This window comes from Crocodylus porosus, unplaced genomic scaffold (assembly GCF_001723895.1).
Source record: "Crocodylus porosus isolate Cpor-Errol unplaced genomic scaffold, CroPor_comp1, whole genome shotgun sequence".
NCBI lineage: Eukaryota > Metazoa > Chordata > Crocodylia > Crocodylidae > Crocodylus > Crocodylus porosus.
In genome coordinates, this window is record NW_017728931.1 from 67,182,612 (window position 1) to 67,197,916 (window position 15,305).

Consider the following 15,305-nt stretch of genomic DNA (forward strand, 5'->3'; position numbering starts at 1 on the left):
AGGTTGGACTGGGACCTTTCACCTCAGATTATATTACAAATAGTAATTTGAGTCCATGACCCTCTACTTACTACCATTATTTTTAAATACAGTGGATTAGAAATCTTCCACAGAAACAGTATTTGATCCAAAAAAATGCAAGCTCTTTGAATTCCAAAAAACTTTCAGTTTATAACAAGATGGCCATCCTGTAGTACACACCACGAGCGGCACAGGCAGATCAGTAGATTCCTGTCCAGGAGCACTGGACAGGAAGCAGGAAGCAGACAGGCAGATCAGGCAGAGGAAGGAGATTGGGATTGCAGTCAAGGAGATTGTGGGGCTAATTTGTGGCATGCCTGCCAAACAGCCCCCACTGGTTTAAAACTTCTTGGTTTTGGTTGAATTGCATGAACTCCAGAGCAGTTTGCCAAAGGAACCCTAGCTTCATTTGGTCCTGCTCTGGGGACACTGAAAACTGGGATGCCCAACCCCACGAAAGTCTCCTGGAAGTGAACCAGGGATACTGAGAATCCCCTTCAGCTGCAAGAGTGATTTTTTTTTTTTTAAACAAAAAAATAAAAGGCCACTTCAGGGAATCTGGTGTTACCTGTTTTTCACCCAGGCAAACAAAATATCTTCAGTGAATTGGTTTTGGTGGGGAAAAATCATTTTCACTTCAAGAAATATAAAACCTTTCCATTAGAATTAACTGTTTTAGCATAATATCCATTTTCCACTGAAAAACTTCAGTAGGAGAAATATGAACAGCCATACTCCAGAACCATCTTTCAGGCTTTACATGACGCGGATTGAACATTTTAGTGTGTATTATCACTAGTCTCAGAATATTATTCAGGAAAATTGGTTTATCCTTCTTATTTTTTTTAATACTGCTAAGTTTGTAGTATTGCTAATCAAATAATTTATTATAGAGACAAAAGGCACCCAGCTTGAACTCTCATGTATAAACAAATCACTTTCTTAGTACCTTCCTGCTAGCTCTCTTTTCTATGGGGATATTCAAGGTAGAGTCTGAGCCAAACCTGTCTAATATGTCAGTAGTAATTAATCAGCATTTCCCTATTGGATTCTAACATCTGTTTAACTGGCCAGGACAACATGTCATTCTGTTACACACACATCACAATATTGTGAACTCTGACCGGTCCGTCTTTGGTATGGTTTTCAGAAAGTTGTGTGTTTATGCATATGAAAATCATACGTATTTTAGATGTTTCCAAAGAAACTGGTGGTGTCTTGGAAGCAAGGGGGGATTTGTTGTGAGAGCTTTGTATTAAAATTATGAATGTAAGAAAATGGATTTAAAATGGAGATTATTTTTATGTTAAACTGAACATGAATGTTGTAGTTACTTATTAGTGATTATGACAAAATAGTACACAGTGTTTCAGAGCATATATGCATTAAAGCATAGCTTTTTATTTGTAATAGTTTCAGTATGACATGCAGAAATCTACATGGAAACTGGATTTTGCCTTTTGTGGGCAAGTTAATATTTTTATACAAACATTTTCAAAGATTTCCATTCTGATATTGAAAAGAAACCAAAATACAAAATCCTCCTGAGGAGCCGGGTGGAGGAGAATCCATTAAACAATTGTTTACAGTTAAAAGAACTATCCCGTTCTGTTTGACCTGATTTTATATACCAAATTTTCTCACATACAACATGGCCAGAAATAAGACATTCATCTTGGTTTTGGGAAGGCAGAATATAGAAAAACAGATTTTTTAAAATTTTTTTTACGTCTATGGCTATATAGAGCAGGGACAAAGCCTAATCTCAGCTCATTTATCCTCCTTTTGTATAACTCTATCTGTGGCTGAAGATAATTCTTCATGGGTGGGTCTACATATCTGAAAAGAACTAAAAATGTGTGTTGGGGAGTGTTAAATAGAAGAGGAGAGATCATGGATACCTAGTAGACAGTAAAACTGCCAGAAGACAAGTTAACTTGATTAGTGGAACATCAAGACCATTAAGGAGGAAAGATGGTCATTAACACCTGTGGAGTGAAGAGCAACAAGCAATTAAGTCAATTGACTCCCTCAGCTGCCTAAATACAAATGCATGAAGTTACTGATGTGTGCAGGTATTTGGTTAGAGCCCTAAACTGCTTTTCTGTAAAAATGAAGGGGAGCATGTGGTACTTAAGCATGATGTAATCTTCTTTCAAATTTGGCTGGTGATGTAGTTACATTAGTTATTTTGTTTCACTTTTTGACTTCTTTACCTAGTACATAGCATTGTTGGTCAGCAGCAAGATCATAATTAGGGACTTCAAATTCTAAAGTCCCCTTCTCCCTGCTTATTCTTTCCATTTTATTTTTTTTTAAGATTTGCCATAGGAGTTATTGGCTTATAATCAACATCTGAGGCATTTTCTGGCAGCACTGGAAAGAGTGCACACATACCAGAAAATATGAACTAAAAGAATAATGGCAATATAAAAGATAAGTGATATGTGTTGAATGCCCTCTGTGTGTGTTTGTGTGCATGTGCGTACACACACACACACACACACACACACACACTTTTTCATGTATTTTCCCCAGTCTTGGTCCAGTGGAACAACTTTTGCTTGGGTTTCTGTCTAACGCTTTGACATGATGTTTCACCTGTACCAAAATGCTGCTGAAATCTGCAAGATAAGGAAGTGAGTATAAGAATGTAACTTCAAATACAAAATACAAGCTTTTGGAAAAAGGTAGGTAGGGGGATAAGAATGGAAACAAAAACCTAAATTTTTAGAACTTGCAGTATTCAAGCATTTACTTAAACCAACTAAATGGTTATTTTGGAGGATAGGTTTTTTTTTTTAAACTTTGTTTCTATGTATGGTAGTTTGAAAAACTCCACAAAGGGGTAAGGAGGCTAAAATTGAAATATGTCTAATGTATGTATCAAATGCACCCAACACATTAGCTCAGACGGAGACAGGGAAATGTTGGGAGAGAGTACATACCGAGATATTTGTTTAGCACATTTAAAAGGGTTGTGCTTTGGTGATAAACTTTTCTGCATTTGAGGTCATATGCCCTGATCATTTTAATCAACATGTTAGACAGATTTAACAGAAACTGCCCATACACTGTGCACACAGGCGTGCACACAAACACATATATGCACACTTTTAATTATAGAAATTCTTTGGAATTAAATGAATGTCATATTATTCTGTCTATATTTTAACTTGGTAAGGAAATCACTCTTTGAGCCTTGGCAGATTTGCTGGTCAGATATTGCATCAAGGAAAAAGTTGATGAATAATTACAAATTCATGTTTTTTTCCTCTTACAAAGATACTAGGATAGCCTCTCAGGACACAAGCTAATTTATGTGGAATATGTTGCAGAATCCTGTTCAGTTTATGGATACCTCTTCCTGTTGTGTGTTTGTAAAGGAAGTATGCGCATGTGTCTGTGTTTAAAAATGTTTTTAAAAAATCATCTTTCTGATAGAATCTATTGTTTTATTGTGCAGAAATTGTTGAAGTAACTGAATATAAATTGAATTTAAAAATACATTCTATAAATGCTAGGCTGTTGTGCTGGACATTCATTTAGAAGATTTTATTACATTGTTTTGAAAGAGGCATATTTTTTCTGATATGCCGTATCAACATTATGCACATTCTCCATCTGTTTTCTTTTTTCATTGACTTGACTATTCTGTTAATATGAAAATCTGTTTGAATTACTTTTTCCACTGTCATGTAGATATCAGATATGTTTTAACCTTTTTGCTTTGCTATCTACTTCTCTTCCTAGCATTGCTGTTAATGCATATCTGAGTAAATCTTTCCTGCCAATTCTTTCCCTTATCAACATAGAAAAAAATCCAATTTCATATCATATTGATGGTAAAATCAACTATTGGAAACTACTCTTTTCAGTGAAAGAAGTATATCTGTTTTCATGAAGTAATGCTATAAATTGTTCTCAGGTGTGTTCCCTGTTCCTTTTGTCAGTATGCTGCTAACATACCTCACATGACTTACGTCACAGGTTAATACATAAGAAAAAGACTTATGAAATGCCCTGCTTATGAAAATGTGAAAAGCTGTCAAATACAAAACTAAATGTATTCTGTATTTACTCTGACCATATATAATGTTAATGGAAAAATGGTATCACTACTATTTCTGGAAAACTAAAATAGAACCTTGCAGAGTATCTGTTGATGAACTAGCACCTGATGATGCAGCACCTGATTATGCAAACGTGCAGTAGAGAAAAGGAGTGGAGGTGATTTTTAAAATGGCCATAGGCAAAAATCAGTGAATGCAGCAGGGTAGCACTTAATTAAGTAAAATAATATGTCTATATTCTTTCAATTCACACAAAGACTCTCACTATATATTAGTATCAGCAATAATGTATTTCTCTTTGTCAAAACATAGAAAAATTGGTGTTAAATCATTTGGGTTATAAAGGAACTGAAACCAATAAAGCTCCTATCTGCATCACAAAACCACAGTGTATTTCATTGCAAGGAATTATCCAGGGCTGGAATAGTAGAAATAGTGGTAATCCGAAATGCTTATTATTATTATAGTAGAGCATTTTTGAATTAGTGTCAATCAATAAATCAAAACAAAATACAGCATTCCTCCTTTAATTATAAAGGCTGCAGCCAAAAGTTAGGTTTGTCACATGATCAGCTCCATGAAATTGCTCTACAGCCATGCCATAATACAAATGCATGGCTGCAGAGTGCTTTCAAAGTGGCCAATCATATTAAAAATTAATCCTCATCAAATGAGGGATCAGGTGAAAGAACTCCACTTTGGAGCACACCTTTTAGGTTAGGGACAGACATTCAAAAAGCCAAGGCCTAAATGATTCAATTTTTGCAGCTTAGTCTACCTAGCTAGGCTAAATCAGTTTTATAACCAGACAGACGTCCCAGAAATGCAGGCACCTGCCTGCAGTATCTGAGGCTAGGTGCCAGGGGGTGCTAGCGCAGCCCTCCCTTGCCTTGTACATTGTTGAGCTGAGTTCCTGGCACTAGGCTTTGATTAGGGAGGGGTCCCCCCCTCTTCTAACCAGCCCAGCAGGGAATTGATTACAGTATTTATCAGCCCTACTTCAGTGTTTATCAATGCATTAAAAAAACAACAGAGGGGCATTACCAGCTACCTGTTGATTCTCCCTTTGTTCTGTCTGCCACAGCACAGACTGTAATCAGCATGTGGTCTGCTAGCTAATGCTGAGAGGCATCTGTGTAAGACAGAAGGGATGGTGGAATCCCTACTTAGCAGGGAGTGGTGAGGGGAAAGCCAAGCAGATGTCTGCAGTCTGTCCTGAGCTCCAGCCAGGAAACAGAGGGGTGGGCCAGCTCTGCTGTGGAGCAGAGAACTCTGCCCAGCCTGGAGAGCATACCGGGATGCTGGGAGTGTCTGATTTAACTTAAGCCAAGAACAGGTCTGGGACAGACATTGCATAAATTGGTTTGAGTCAAATCAGTTAAGTCTGTTACTACATTCAACTAGATTTATCTCAGACCAGTTTCAGCCATTTTCAAACTGATTTATGTGCACTGAGCATGTGTTCTGTTACAGGTTTAAACCAATTTCTGATCACTTAAACGGGTTCATGTGTAATGTCTGCCCCTAGCCCCACAGGTTGAAAAGATTCCATTTTTCACATTTGGGCCATTGGATCATTGGACACAGATAGCATTTCCGTTTACACAGTCTCTGGTCAGAAGAAGAAGTATGCTATAAACAGTAAACCAGTTCTGTTATCTACAAATCATGCAGTTGGTCTGTTCTCTGACTATATGAGCTATCAACTGGTATTGTATTGCATTTTGAATAAAATGGCCTTATCTGATGAGACCCACACATTCATCTTTTTGTTGAGCAGAAGCTAAATCCCTAATAAGATGGATTTAGGGTGTGAAATTACCTTCTGGTCCCTGTTTTGATAGGATTATATATAGCTTCTAATAAAATCACTGACACCTATATCCATGTAATATTGCATACTCTAGGGAGAAAGATATACAAAGTGAAAATGTGCAACATATTTTACTTGATTGGCTGTAAACTCTCTGATGCATTTCCAGGTGGTGAAAATAGTCTTTCTTGATGTATTTCATGAATAAATCCTTTATATCTGATTAAATTGCAGATAAGCATCATAAACTATTGTAATATGAAAGGGCTGAGCTCCTGATGCAATCCCCTTCCATCTGCTTTTGGTGTAAAGCTGGAGGGAGTTTGCTGCAATACAACTGAATTCAATTTTAGTTCAGGTTTAATTCCCCCAAGCTGATTTTGAACTGAATGCCCTAATGTGAATCAAAGCTTTTTATTCTTCATATGATGTTCTTTCCAAAAAACCAAAATGGCAGATCATTATGAAGAGGTTGCAGCTAATTGTAATAAATTATAGCTCCTGTTTGTGAGAATTGTAAAGTAGCTACTGAAAAACAGGAATTGCTTACAAAGAGCTGACATTTTTATCACATTATAAACAAAAGGGTAAATTCATTTTCATAAATAAAAAGGGTGTTAAGTAAGGCTTTACTTTTTATGGTAAGTTCACTTACCTCTTCATGTGTATTATAATAAGTATAAAGACATAATCATGCTCATGATTTTACTGGTTGCTGAGTAAGATATTTGTACCATGGCTATTGTTCATTGGACCGTCTCAGGTAGAAGTTGTTTCCTGAAGGTTTGTAGCAGCTTCTCCACACCCAGAATGGTGTTATTAAACCTGAGCAGGGTCACTTCTTAGAGCTAGATTTAAAGAGAGAGAAGTGAAGATTGGGTTTAATGTATCATCTTTACATTTGACCTATATGTGTATGAGACAGACAAAGTAGCAAGAATAAAAAGGCAATCCTCCACTTAACTGATGTTGAATAAATACAGTAGCAACCACTTGTATTCTAATTGTCCTTTCATATTGAAAAAATGCAGGCAGGAAATAAAAGGAAAAATGTTGCATTTCATATATAACCTTTTTAGTAAAATAGTTAACTTGTTCCTTGAAAAACAAATAAAGCCTGCTTTGAAAGCTGGCAAGGAATGTAGGGATTAGCAGCGTGTTGACATTGAAAAATTAAGTTCAGTTACTGAATTGCAGGGGACTATATTTGATGAAGAGAGGAAAGAGTTGTAAGGCTCAGCTTGCAGAGTTCAGTATTACCTTTTAAGGTGTGTGACTGTCAACAATAGCTTTCTTTATTACTTTTGTTATTGAGAGAAGTCATTGAATATTCCATTCACTCTTCTTTCAGTTGATGTTTTGATAGCCTGAATGCTGCTGTGTGGTGAACTCATTTCCTGAAAATGTAATTTTAAAGAATGTTTGAATGCCTCCAAGTTTACCAGGTTCTTCTTGCTATTCTCCATAGAGATTCACCAGGTTTTCCTTAAGGGTTATGCCTTGAATAGAAATATATAGAGTGGAACACTCTAATCTTGAGTGATAGAATCTTATTACAAAGATACCATTTACCAAATATTTGGACTGAAGGGCTAATTAGCATTGAAGAACTGGAGGTAACTGATGGATATTAATGCAAACATTTGTGCTAGAGAATGGAATGGGGAGCTGACAAGGATTAGAGAAACTTGAAATTTTTGGAGTGTGTAGTTTAATTGTCAAGCATGTTTGCGACAGAAAGATGCTTGAACCAGACAGAAATGATATTTGAAAATTAATGCCTTGTCACAAAAAGGAGATGATTTTATGCCAAGTAACTAGACAGAACATCTTTGCATTTTAAATGTATGTAATATAATAATTAAGAGATTCAGGGGCTTGTATGTAGGAGATCAAGTATACAAATACATGCATACATTTTGTGAATAGCTGACAGAGCACATGTAAACAGTAGGAAAACTGTCTAGAGGGGAAAAAAGGGATTTTTTGGTTGTAGAAATGTTTTATGGTAGTATATTGCTGCTGTAGCACTTGTTTGGGCAGGTTTTTGTATTTCTCATTTACTTTGTTTCACACCATTTCTATAAAATTGCTAACAATCTTCTGTTCAATATGAGCAGAATTGCACTTGATGCCAGACACACTGTTCAAATTTCACTGGCTTCTCAGTGTGCATGTTAACATATACAAAATATAAATCTGTATTCCTTTGCATAGTAATAGCTGCATATGAGTGATATTTTAGCCACAATGGTCCAGAAATTATACAATTATCCTTGGGCAAGAATTTATTAAGGTGATATCTTTTATCGGACCAACTGTGTAGCTGGGATATTGTTTGACAAGCTTTTGAATGCAAAACATACTTCATCAGGTCTGACCAAAACAAGCCAGGCTTAGAATAGTAAATAGCTGTTCAAAAGATTGTCTGTTTGTATCCTAACTACACAGTTGGTTCAACTATTACCCTAAGAAATCCTTGCTTCTTGCATAGTAATAGTGGTATTTCAAGGTCTGCAATTGTGGGGTAATAGGGGGTGAGGGGGAGGACACTGATAAAAGAAGATTACAAGAATCCTGTCATCATAGCTCATAAAAAAATTAATACAAGAAAGTAACAAAAAGAAACTAAAGCAAAAATATTGGTCTTTGTTAAAAAGAAATGTCAAAGTCAGTTAGGGTAATGATGATGCATTTTAGTAGTTGTTTTATTTATGGTCAACATTTACCAACGGTAAGCCCATTTCTTCCCTCTGAAATACTGTAGCTTTTTCTAAGGGTGTATACAGTGTAATCGTATAGTATTGGAAATTACTGGTTGGCACTACTTAACGTCGGTCATGTTTTATTAACATTTTAACATTTTGATGAAATTTTTAAAAATGAATGTGAACACTGGCAATAAAACCTTGTGTGTGTTTCTCTTTCTCATTAAATATCAAACTAGTTGAAATTTTCCACTTTGGGAATATGGAGATTTTTTTTTTTAAAGAACAAAATAGGAACTGTTTCATTAAACATTTTTGTAACTGGGTTTTAAAATAGGTCTAATACTATTAACCCTATAAGCTATGATTAATTGATTGCATTGAATCCATGATGTAGCCCTAACTGTGATCCAAACCTTATAAAAACTGTTGCTTTCAGTAGAAACGTTTGGGATGCCGACAAGTTCTGTTTGTCGCAGGATCGGCCCTCTAAAAGTGCTCTACAACCCTTCTCTGACATGTGCATGGCTGCAGTATTCTTTTAAAGTGGCTGTTCATGCTACAAATTAACCCTCATCAAATGTGGGATCAGATGAAGGCTCTCCAAAAGTAACTTGTGTTCCATAGAGTTAATCTGTGCAATCAGGACTGGGCTGACGCAGCCCAGCCCCACCAGAGTGGGGAGAAGGACGGGGGAGTGAGGTACGGCCTTACCTCAGCTGGAAGGGGGGAGCAGGTGCACTGGAGCACCCCCAACTCCCATGCTTCCAGATCAGGCCAGGTAAATGCCGGCCCACAGCTTCCTCCTCCTCCCATCTTCCCCCTCCCTTCCTGCAGTCTGTACTGGAGCTGGGATGGGGGAGGGCCTAGGAAGGGAAGGCTGGGCTGGGGGAAAGGAGTGGCTTCTTTGTTCCAGGCAGGCTCCTGCAAGCAGGTTCAATTTCCCCATCCTGGCCCAACATGTGAACATCTGTTGGGTCGGAGGTGAGGCGGAGGTCTTTAACTCCATGGTGCTTTATGTAAAGATCAATGATGGTGTGAGGGTCTGCACATCTGTCAGAACCCTTATTTTCTGCCAGAAAGATTTCATTTAGCAAAGCTGTCTTTCCTGCAGTCTCAGTGCCAGGGAAAGAAAGAAAGCCCTTTGCTGCTTCTAGGACTGATCCACTGAAGCTTTCTTGGACCTAAAAATGGTTCTCTTGACTGGATAAAAGTTTGAAGTATATGTCTCATTGGCTGCATCCACATGTGCTCTTAACTGCAGAGTAGACTAATTAGCTGCACATTAAGGCAGCACCATCTACATGTGTAACAGTATTAGGCTGCAGTAAACTAATGAATGCTGTTGTAAGACAGTACTGAAATTATGGTATAGTAATTAACTGTGATTAAATGCACCTGTAGATGCTGACTGCGGGTTGCGCTTGGTCAGCCCAGGAAGCAAGGGGCCGACTCCTAGTTGCTGCCTTGGCACAGAGCTCCACACTTTCAGCACTCAGTTGTCCCAGCCAGCCCCTCCATCACCAAACACCATCACCCAGGGAAGAACAGGGCAGGAGCAACTCAAACTGCTGCTGTCCCAGGTGCATGTGTAAAGGCTGCACCCAGGAATAATTTACTCTAACCCATACTGCTCCAGAGTTTGTTGCTTTGAATTAATTGTACATATATGTGCACCCATTAGGCCCCGTCTAAATAACATGGAGGTTTCATGGTTTGGTAGTGTTGAAGCAATGCTGTTGCTGTTGCTGTGCTAGACCAGGATATTTGAGAGGCAAGAACTGCTACAGGTAACATCTTTTATTTGATCAGCTGCATAGTTGGGACAGATATGGGCAAGTTTCTGGGTATCACAGTTCCCTTCCTTAGGCCTCAGGCAGAAAAGCAGACACAACAGAACTAAATATCAGACCTGTTTAGCTCTGTTGTATCTGTTTCTCTGCTTCAGACCTGAGGAAGGGCATTGTGATACACAAAAGCTCGCCTACGTCTATCCCAACTCCACTGCTGTTCAAATAAAAGATATCACACACAAGGATTCTTAAGTCTCAAAGGTTTATGTTTATTATTCCATTGCATGGGGCACCCTTCTGTACAGTGAAGAAAAGTTTCAAAATGGTAGTTTCCAGATTCCAAGTTCCAAGAATATCTGGCTGCTATGTGGCTGCCAACGTGGGTCTCTCTGGAATCTCAATTGAATTGAGCTAAAATTCACACTGAGAGCAAAGTGAAAGGCAGGGTGACACTGGAAGCCACAGGCCAAGGCTGTCAACCTGGTATCAGCAGTATCTCACAGCCACACACCTGAAGTCACAGTGGGATCTAGAACTGCATGAATTACTTAGGAGGGTCACACAAACCTGACTGAATCCATGTTTCCTCCTCAGCCTGGTAGGCAAACATACTAGACAGATATTCAGACGAAATCTGAGTCTTGTTAAAATTAGCTAATTAATCAGTTTGGCTCACAGTAGAAACATGGCATGGGTCCATTTGGAAAAGTTACAACTGGCTGCAATACACACAGGCATGAAGAACTGGGGTGATATTTCAATACAGTTAGAATGAAGAATTGGCTTGCCTGATGTTACTCTTTGTACTGAGGATAGTTTACAGGTTCTACAATAGTCAAGTCTTAGATCAGATGTTAGCAAGCCACTGTACTGAGACTTCGTTAAATATAAAAGCTGTTGGAACTTGGGCAAATACTAATGAGCAAGTTTAAATAAAAAAGATGTATGTGTGTGTCCATACTGTATAAGTAACAGGCAATTGGATTTGGGATTTCCTTATTTCTGTGGACTTACTCAATTCTGAACAATTTCTCATTCTTTTTTAAAAGGGTGGTATTTTTAAGGAAAAGATCTTCCTGGGTATAATAGGTAGGTACAACCTCCCCAAGGTTGATTGGAAATACTGAATGCCAGTTTCAAACACTGGGTAAGTAGATGAAAGATAATCTTCCCCATTCACAGACTCTGTGGGAAGCAGAATATTTGGGAAATGCTTGAGGACAGTTTAAGTGATAGTGATGCCTTGTTTGTTTGTAATCAGATATTTATAATGGCACTTTATAACTGAAATACGTAACAAATTAAAACTTGCCCTTACATAGATTACATATTTTTTGAAAAAATATTATAAGGATGTAATTGTTTTTCAGGGAAATGATGCATAATTTGTCTTTCAAGAAGCAATAAATTATTTTTGTTTTGCACTGGGAGACAAGGATTTCTGAGGGCGATTATATTTTATTAGACCAACTATGTAGTAGGGAAAAAAATCAGATATGCCTTCAAATGCAAGACATTCTTGCTTAGGCGAATTATAGATTTCTGAGAAGTTTAATGAATCATACTTCTTTTATCTTGTGTATTGCTAAAATTCTAGTTTTTAGCCATTTAAAAAAATCTTTGTTAAAATTGCTCTGATAAAACTTCATGTATAAACTTTTTTTAGTGAATCTAGTTATTTGAGCTTGTCTCTAAAAGCTGAATACCAGTTAAAACATGTTACAGTTCCCATGGAAATGCTTAACAAAAAATTGTCTAGATACAAGTAAAGCATATTGAATCACACCATTCTTTAGGTATCCTGACAATTAAAATTAATAGATTCTTTTGAAATGCATACATGTTATTCTGCTGTTTTGGTTCACCAGAAAGCTCACCGCAAGGAAGATAGAAAGTGTTAAATTGTCTTTAAATCATATACTTGACATTTGCCTGCTAGTCTGCAGGTAATTTCATGATGATACTTAATTATTATGGTGATTAATAAGGACTTAGTATCATAACTAGGGTGCAGGTAACAGGGCACCAGCCACAGGTTTGGATTTAGAGGATTTAGAGGGGAGTCAATATGATCCTCTCCCCCCTAGTATTTTTTGTTTCAACAGGGGCAGCCCAGTCATTGAAGATAGGCAGTCACACCCCCTTGCCTAGGAATGTATCTGGAAGGGTGGAGAAGGGATGTTAAGGCTTTGCCACAGGATGCACAGCCTTGTCGCAGGGGTGGGTGTGGGTGAAAAGAAGCAATCCCTGGAGAGCCACGCCTGTGCTGCTGCTCAAGTGAGGAGAGCCCAAGCATTGTATGACTGCACCCTCTTCCCACCACCTTCCCTAATCTTCTCCTCCTCCTCCCCCCCCAGCTCTCTAGTAGTCAACATAATTCCCCTCCATTTCCTACCCTGGGCACTATTGGGTGCTTGCTATTAGGCCTTGTGCAAAGTGGCTAGTATTCGCTTTGGATTTGGGCAACAGTGATTAGATTTGGTGATTCGAATCACTGTCCCAAATCAATTTGGCTGAATCTGATCAGAAATTCGGCTGCCACCACATCAGCCGAATCTCCAAATCAAACGGGCCACATCCCCCGTCCACTGTCCCAGCCCTGTCAATGGCTGCCCCACTCAACCCCAGTGTCCCAGCTCTTTAAAAAAAACAACAGATATCAAACCCCACACTCACCAGCTCCTGTCAAGCAGGGGGCATGATCCCCACTGCCCCACGTTGCATGGGAGGCTCTGTTATGAGTCCCAAGAAGCCTCAACAGCTGTTTCAGCAGCCAGTGAGTGTGAGACTTTTTTTTTTAAAGAGCCAGGACACTGGGGCTGGGCAGGGCAGCCATTGGTGGGGCTGGCAGAGTGGGTGGAGGGATGGGGGGATGCTCAGCAGGGCTGGGGGAGTAAGCATAGGATGGGGCCTGCTGGGGGTCCCCCCAGGATCCCCTACACCCTCCTGCAGTCCCTCCCCCACCCTTTACTTACCAGCATGGAGTCTGGGTCCAGCTCTCTGCAGCAGCAAGTGGGGACTGCTCAAATCTCTGCGAAGCTCTCTGAATCTTTTCCAAATTGATTTGGAAAGCTTTGAATCTATTCAGATCTTTTTATTGGTCTCCTTATTTCCTTCAGCTCTGGAGATTCAGCTGATGAATCAGGCCCAATCTCTGAATCGAATCAGCACCTGAAGCTTTGCACAGCCCTACCTGCTATATACCTCTGAGAGAACCTGTAAGTTATCCTTTAGCAAGGAACTGTGCAGTGAATTAAAAAGCTCAAATAGTTACTAAACTGTATTCAGAATTTCGTTTGACTGATTAAGCATGAAGTCATAATCCTGCAATGAGCTCCATGTGTCCTCTTTGACATACATTCATTCTCCATACAGGTTCCAGGAGCGGATCACTTGAAGCAGCAGCAACACAGAAAGTTGTTTCTTTTTCTATTTCATGGTAGTACTCATTTAGTGAAAGCATTAGAGGCTAGCTAATAAGACATCTGATTTTTAACCTACTTCTATAGTTATTCATTTAGTCTTGAATAGACAGTTTCTTTTTGTTCAGTCTGATGCAGTATCTAATTGTTCAATTGTGTTATTCTTAGACATTAACAGGACAAAGAGATACCATGTAAGAAACAAATCACCAACAGCTACATGACCTTTTCTAGCTTGATAAAACTGGACTCCAATTACCAATCACTAATTTAATTTTATAGGATAGCTTGTAAATATGTTCTATCTGTGCAATGTTAAGAGAAGATTGTAATTTAAAAAGTAGCATTAGACTGTTTTAGCCTGTGTTAGTTATCTACACATTTTGGTGTTAATATACGTAGTGCTACATATATACATTGTCTCTTCAGTAACTTGCTAGGATGAAAAAATCCTGTAAGAATGGTAGAAGTCTTTAACTTCAAAATGTCACTTTACACTTCAAACAACAAAACTATACATTGTAACGTGAAAATGGTGTTCCCAAGTGACCTGACATTTTTGATATAAAACAATTTGTTTGACTTGGAGCATGGATTCAAGCTTGTAAACAAGCCAAGAAAAGAATACGAAATGTGTAATATGAATTTCAGTTTATATTCCAGAGCTCAAATACCCTAACATTTGAAGTGTGTGTCAAGCAACCTAATTATGATGGACAAATTGAGCTCTCTTAAAAGCAAACATAGGCATTCTTTCATCTTTCTTTTTTTCTTATTGCATTGAGAAGATTGCTTTACTCCATGAAGATTGCTTCACTCTCTCCATGGTTGTTGATTGTTTTTAATTTCTTCCTTTTCTTTCTTTAGTAGGAGTTAGTGCTTGTTCCCTTCAGATTAGATTATTTTCTTTGCAAATTGCCTATACAACAATTTGGTATATAGGTGACGCAACCAGAATTCTACAAGGTATTTTGCCAGGCAGGCTCTGATATTATCAGAGTACTAAAAACTATGCGGCAACTCCAGGAGGGGAGTCTGTGTTCTCTTCTGCCTACCCCTGGGGCTGCATGTCTCTGTTAAGTCAAATCTATCGATCTGTCTATCTGCACATATACAATATTAACTGGATAGTTTAATACTGATACACACTTATAACATATTTACATAACTTGGTTTTATTAGAGACCACATATTTACTACTGACCATTTTTGCACTAATGCAAAAGTTTAAGGAAAATAAAAACAACCACCCCCTTCAACTTTTTCTGGTCTTATCTTGCAAACACGTAGTGCAATGAGTACTCTATTGAAGCTAACTGATTAATTTAATTCATGAAGTAACATTAATGGATGATGCTCCTGGTACTAAATTTTAGTTGGATCAGGCACTTAGTGAAACAAATATTATCTTCAAGAATGCTGTGTTTAAAATAGAAAGCGAAGAAAGATGGAAAGGGTAGAAATTTTAGACCTGA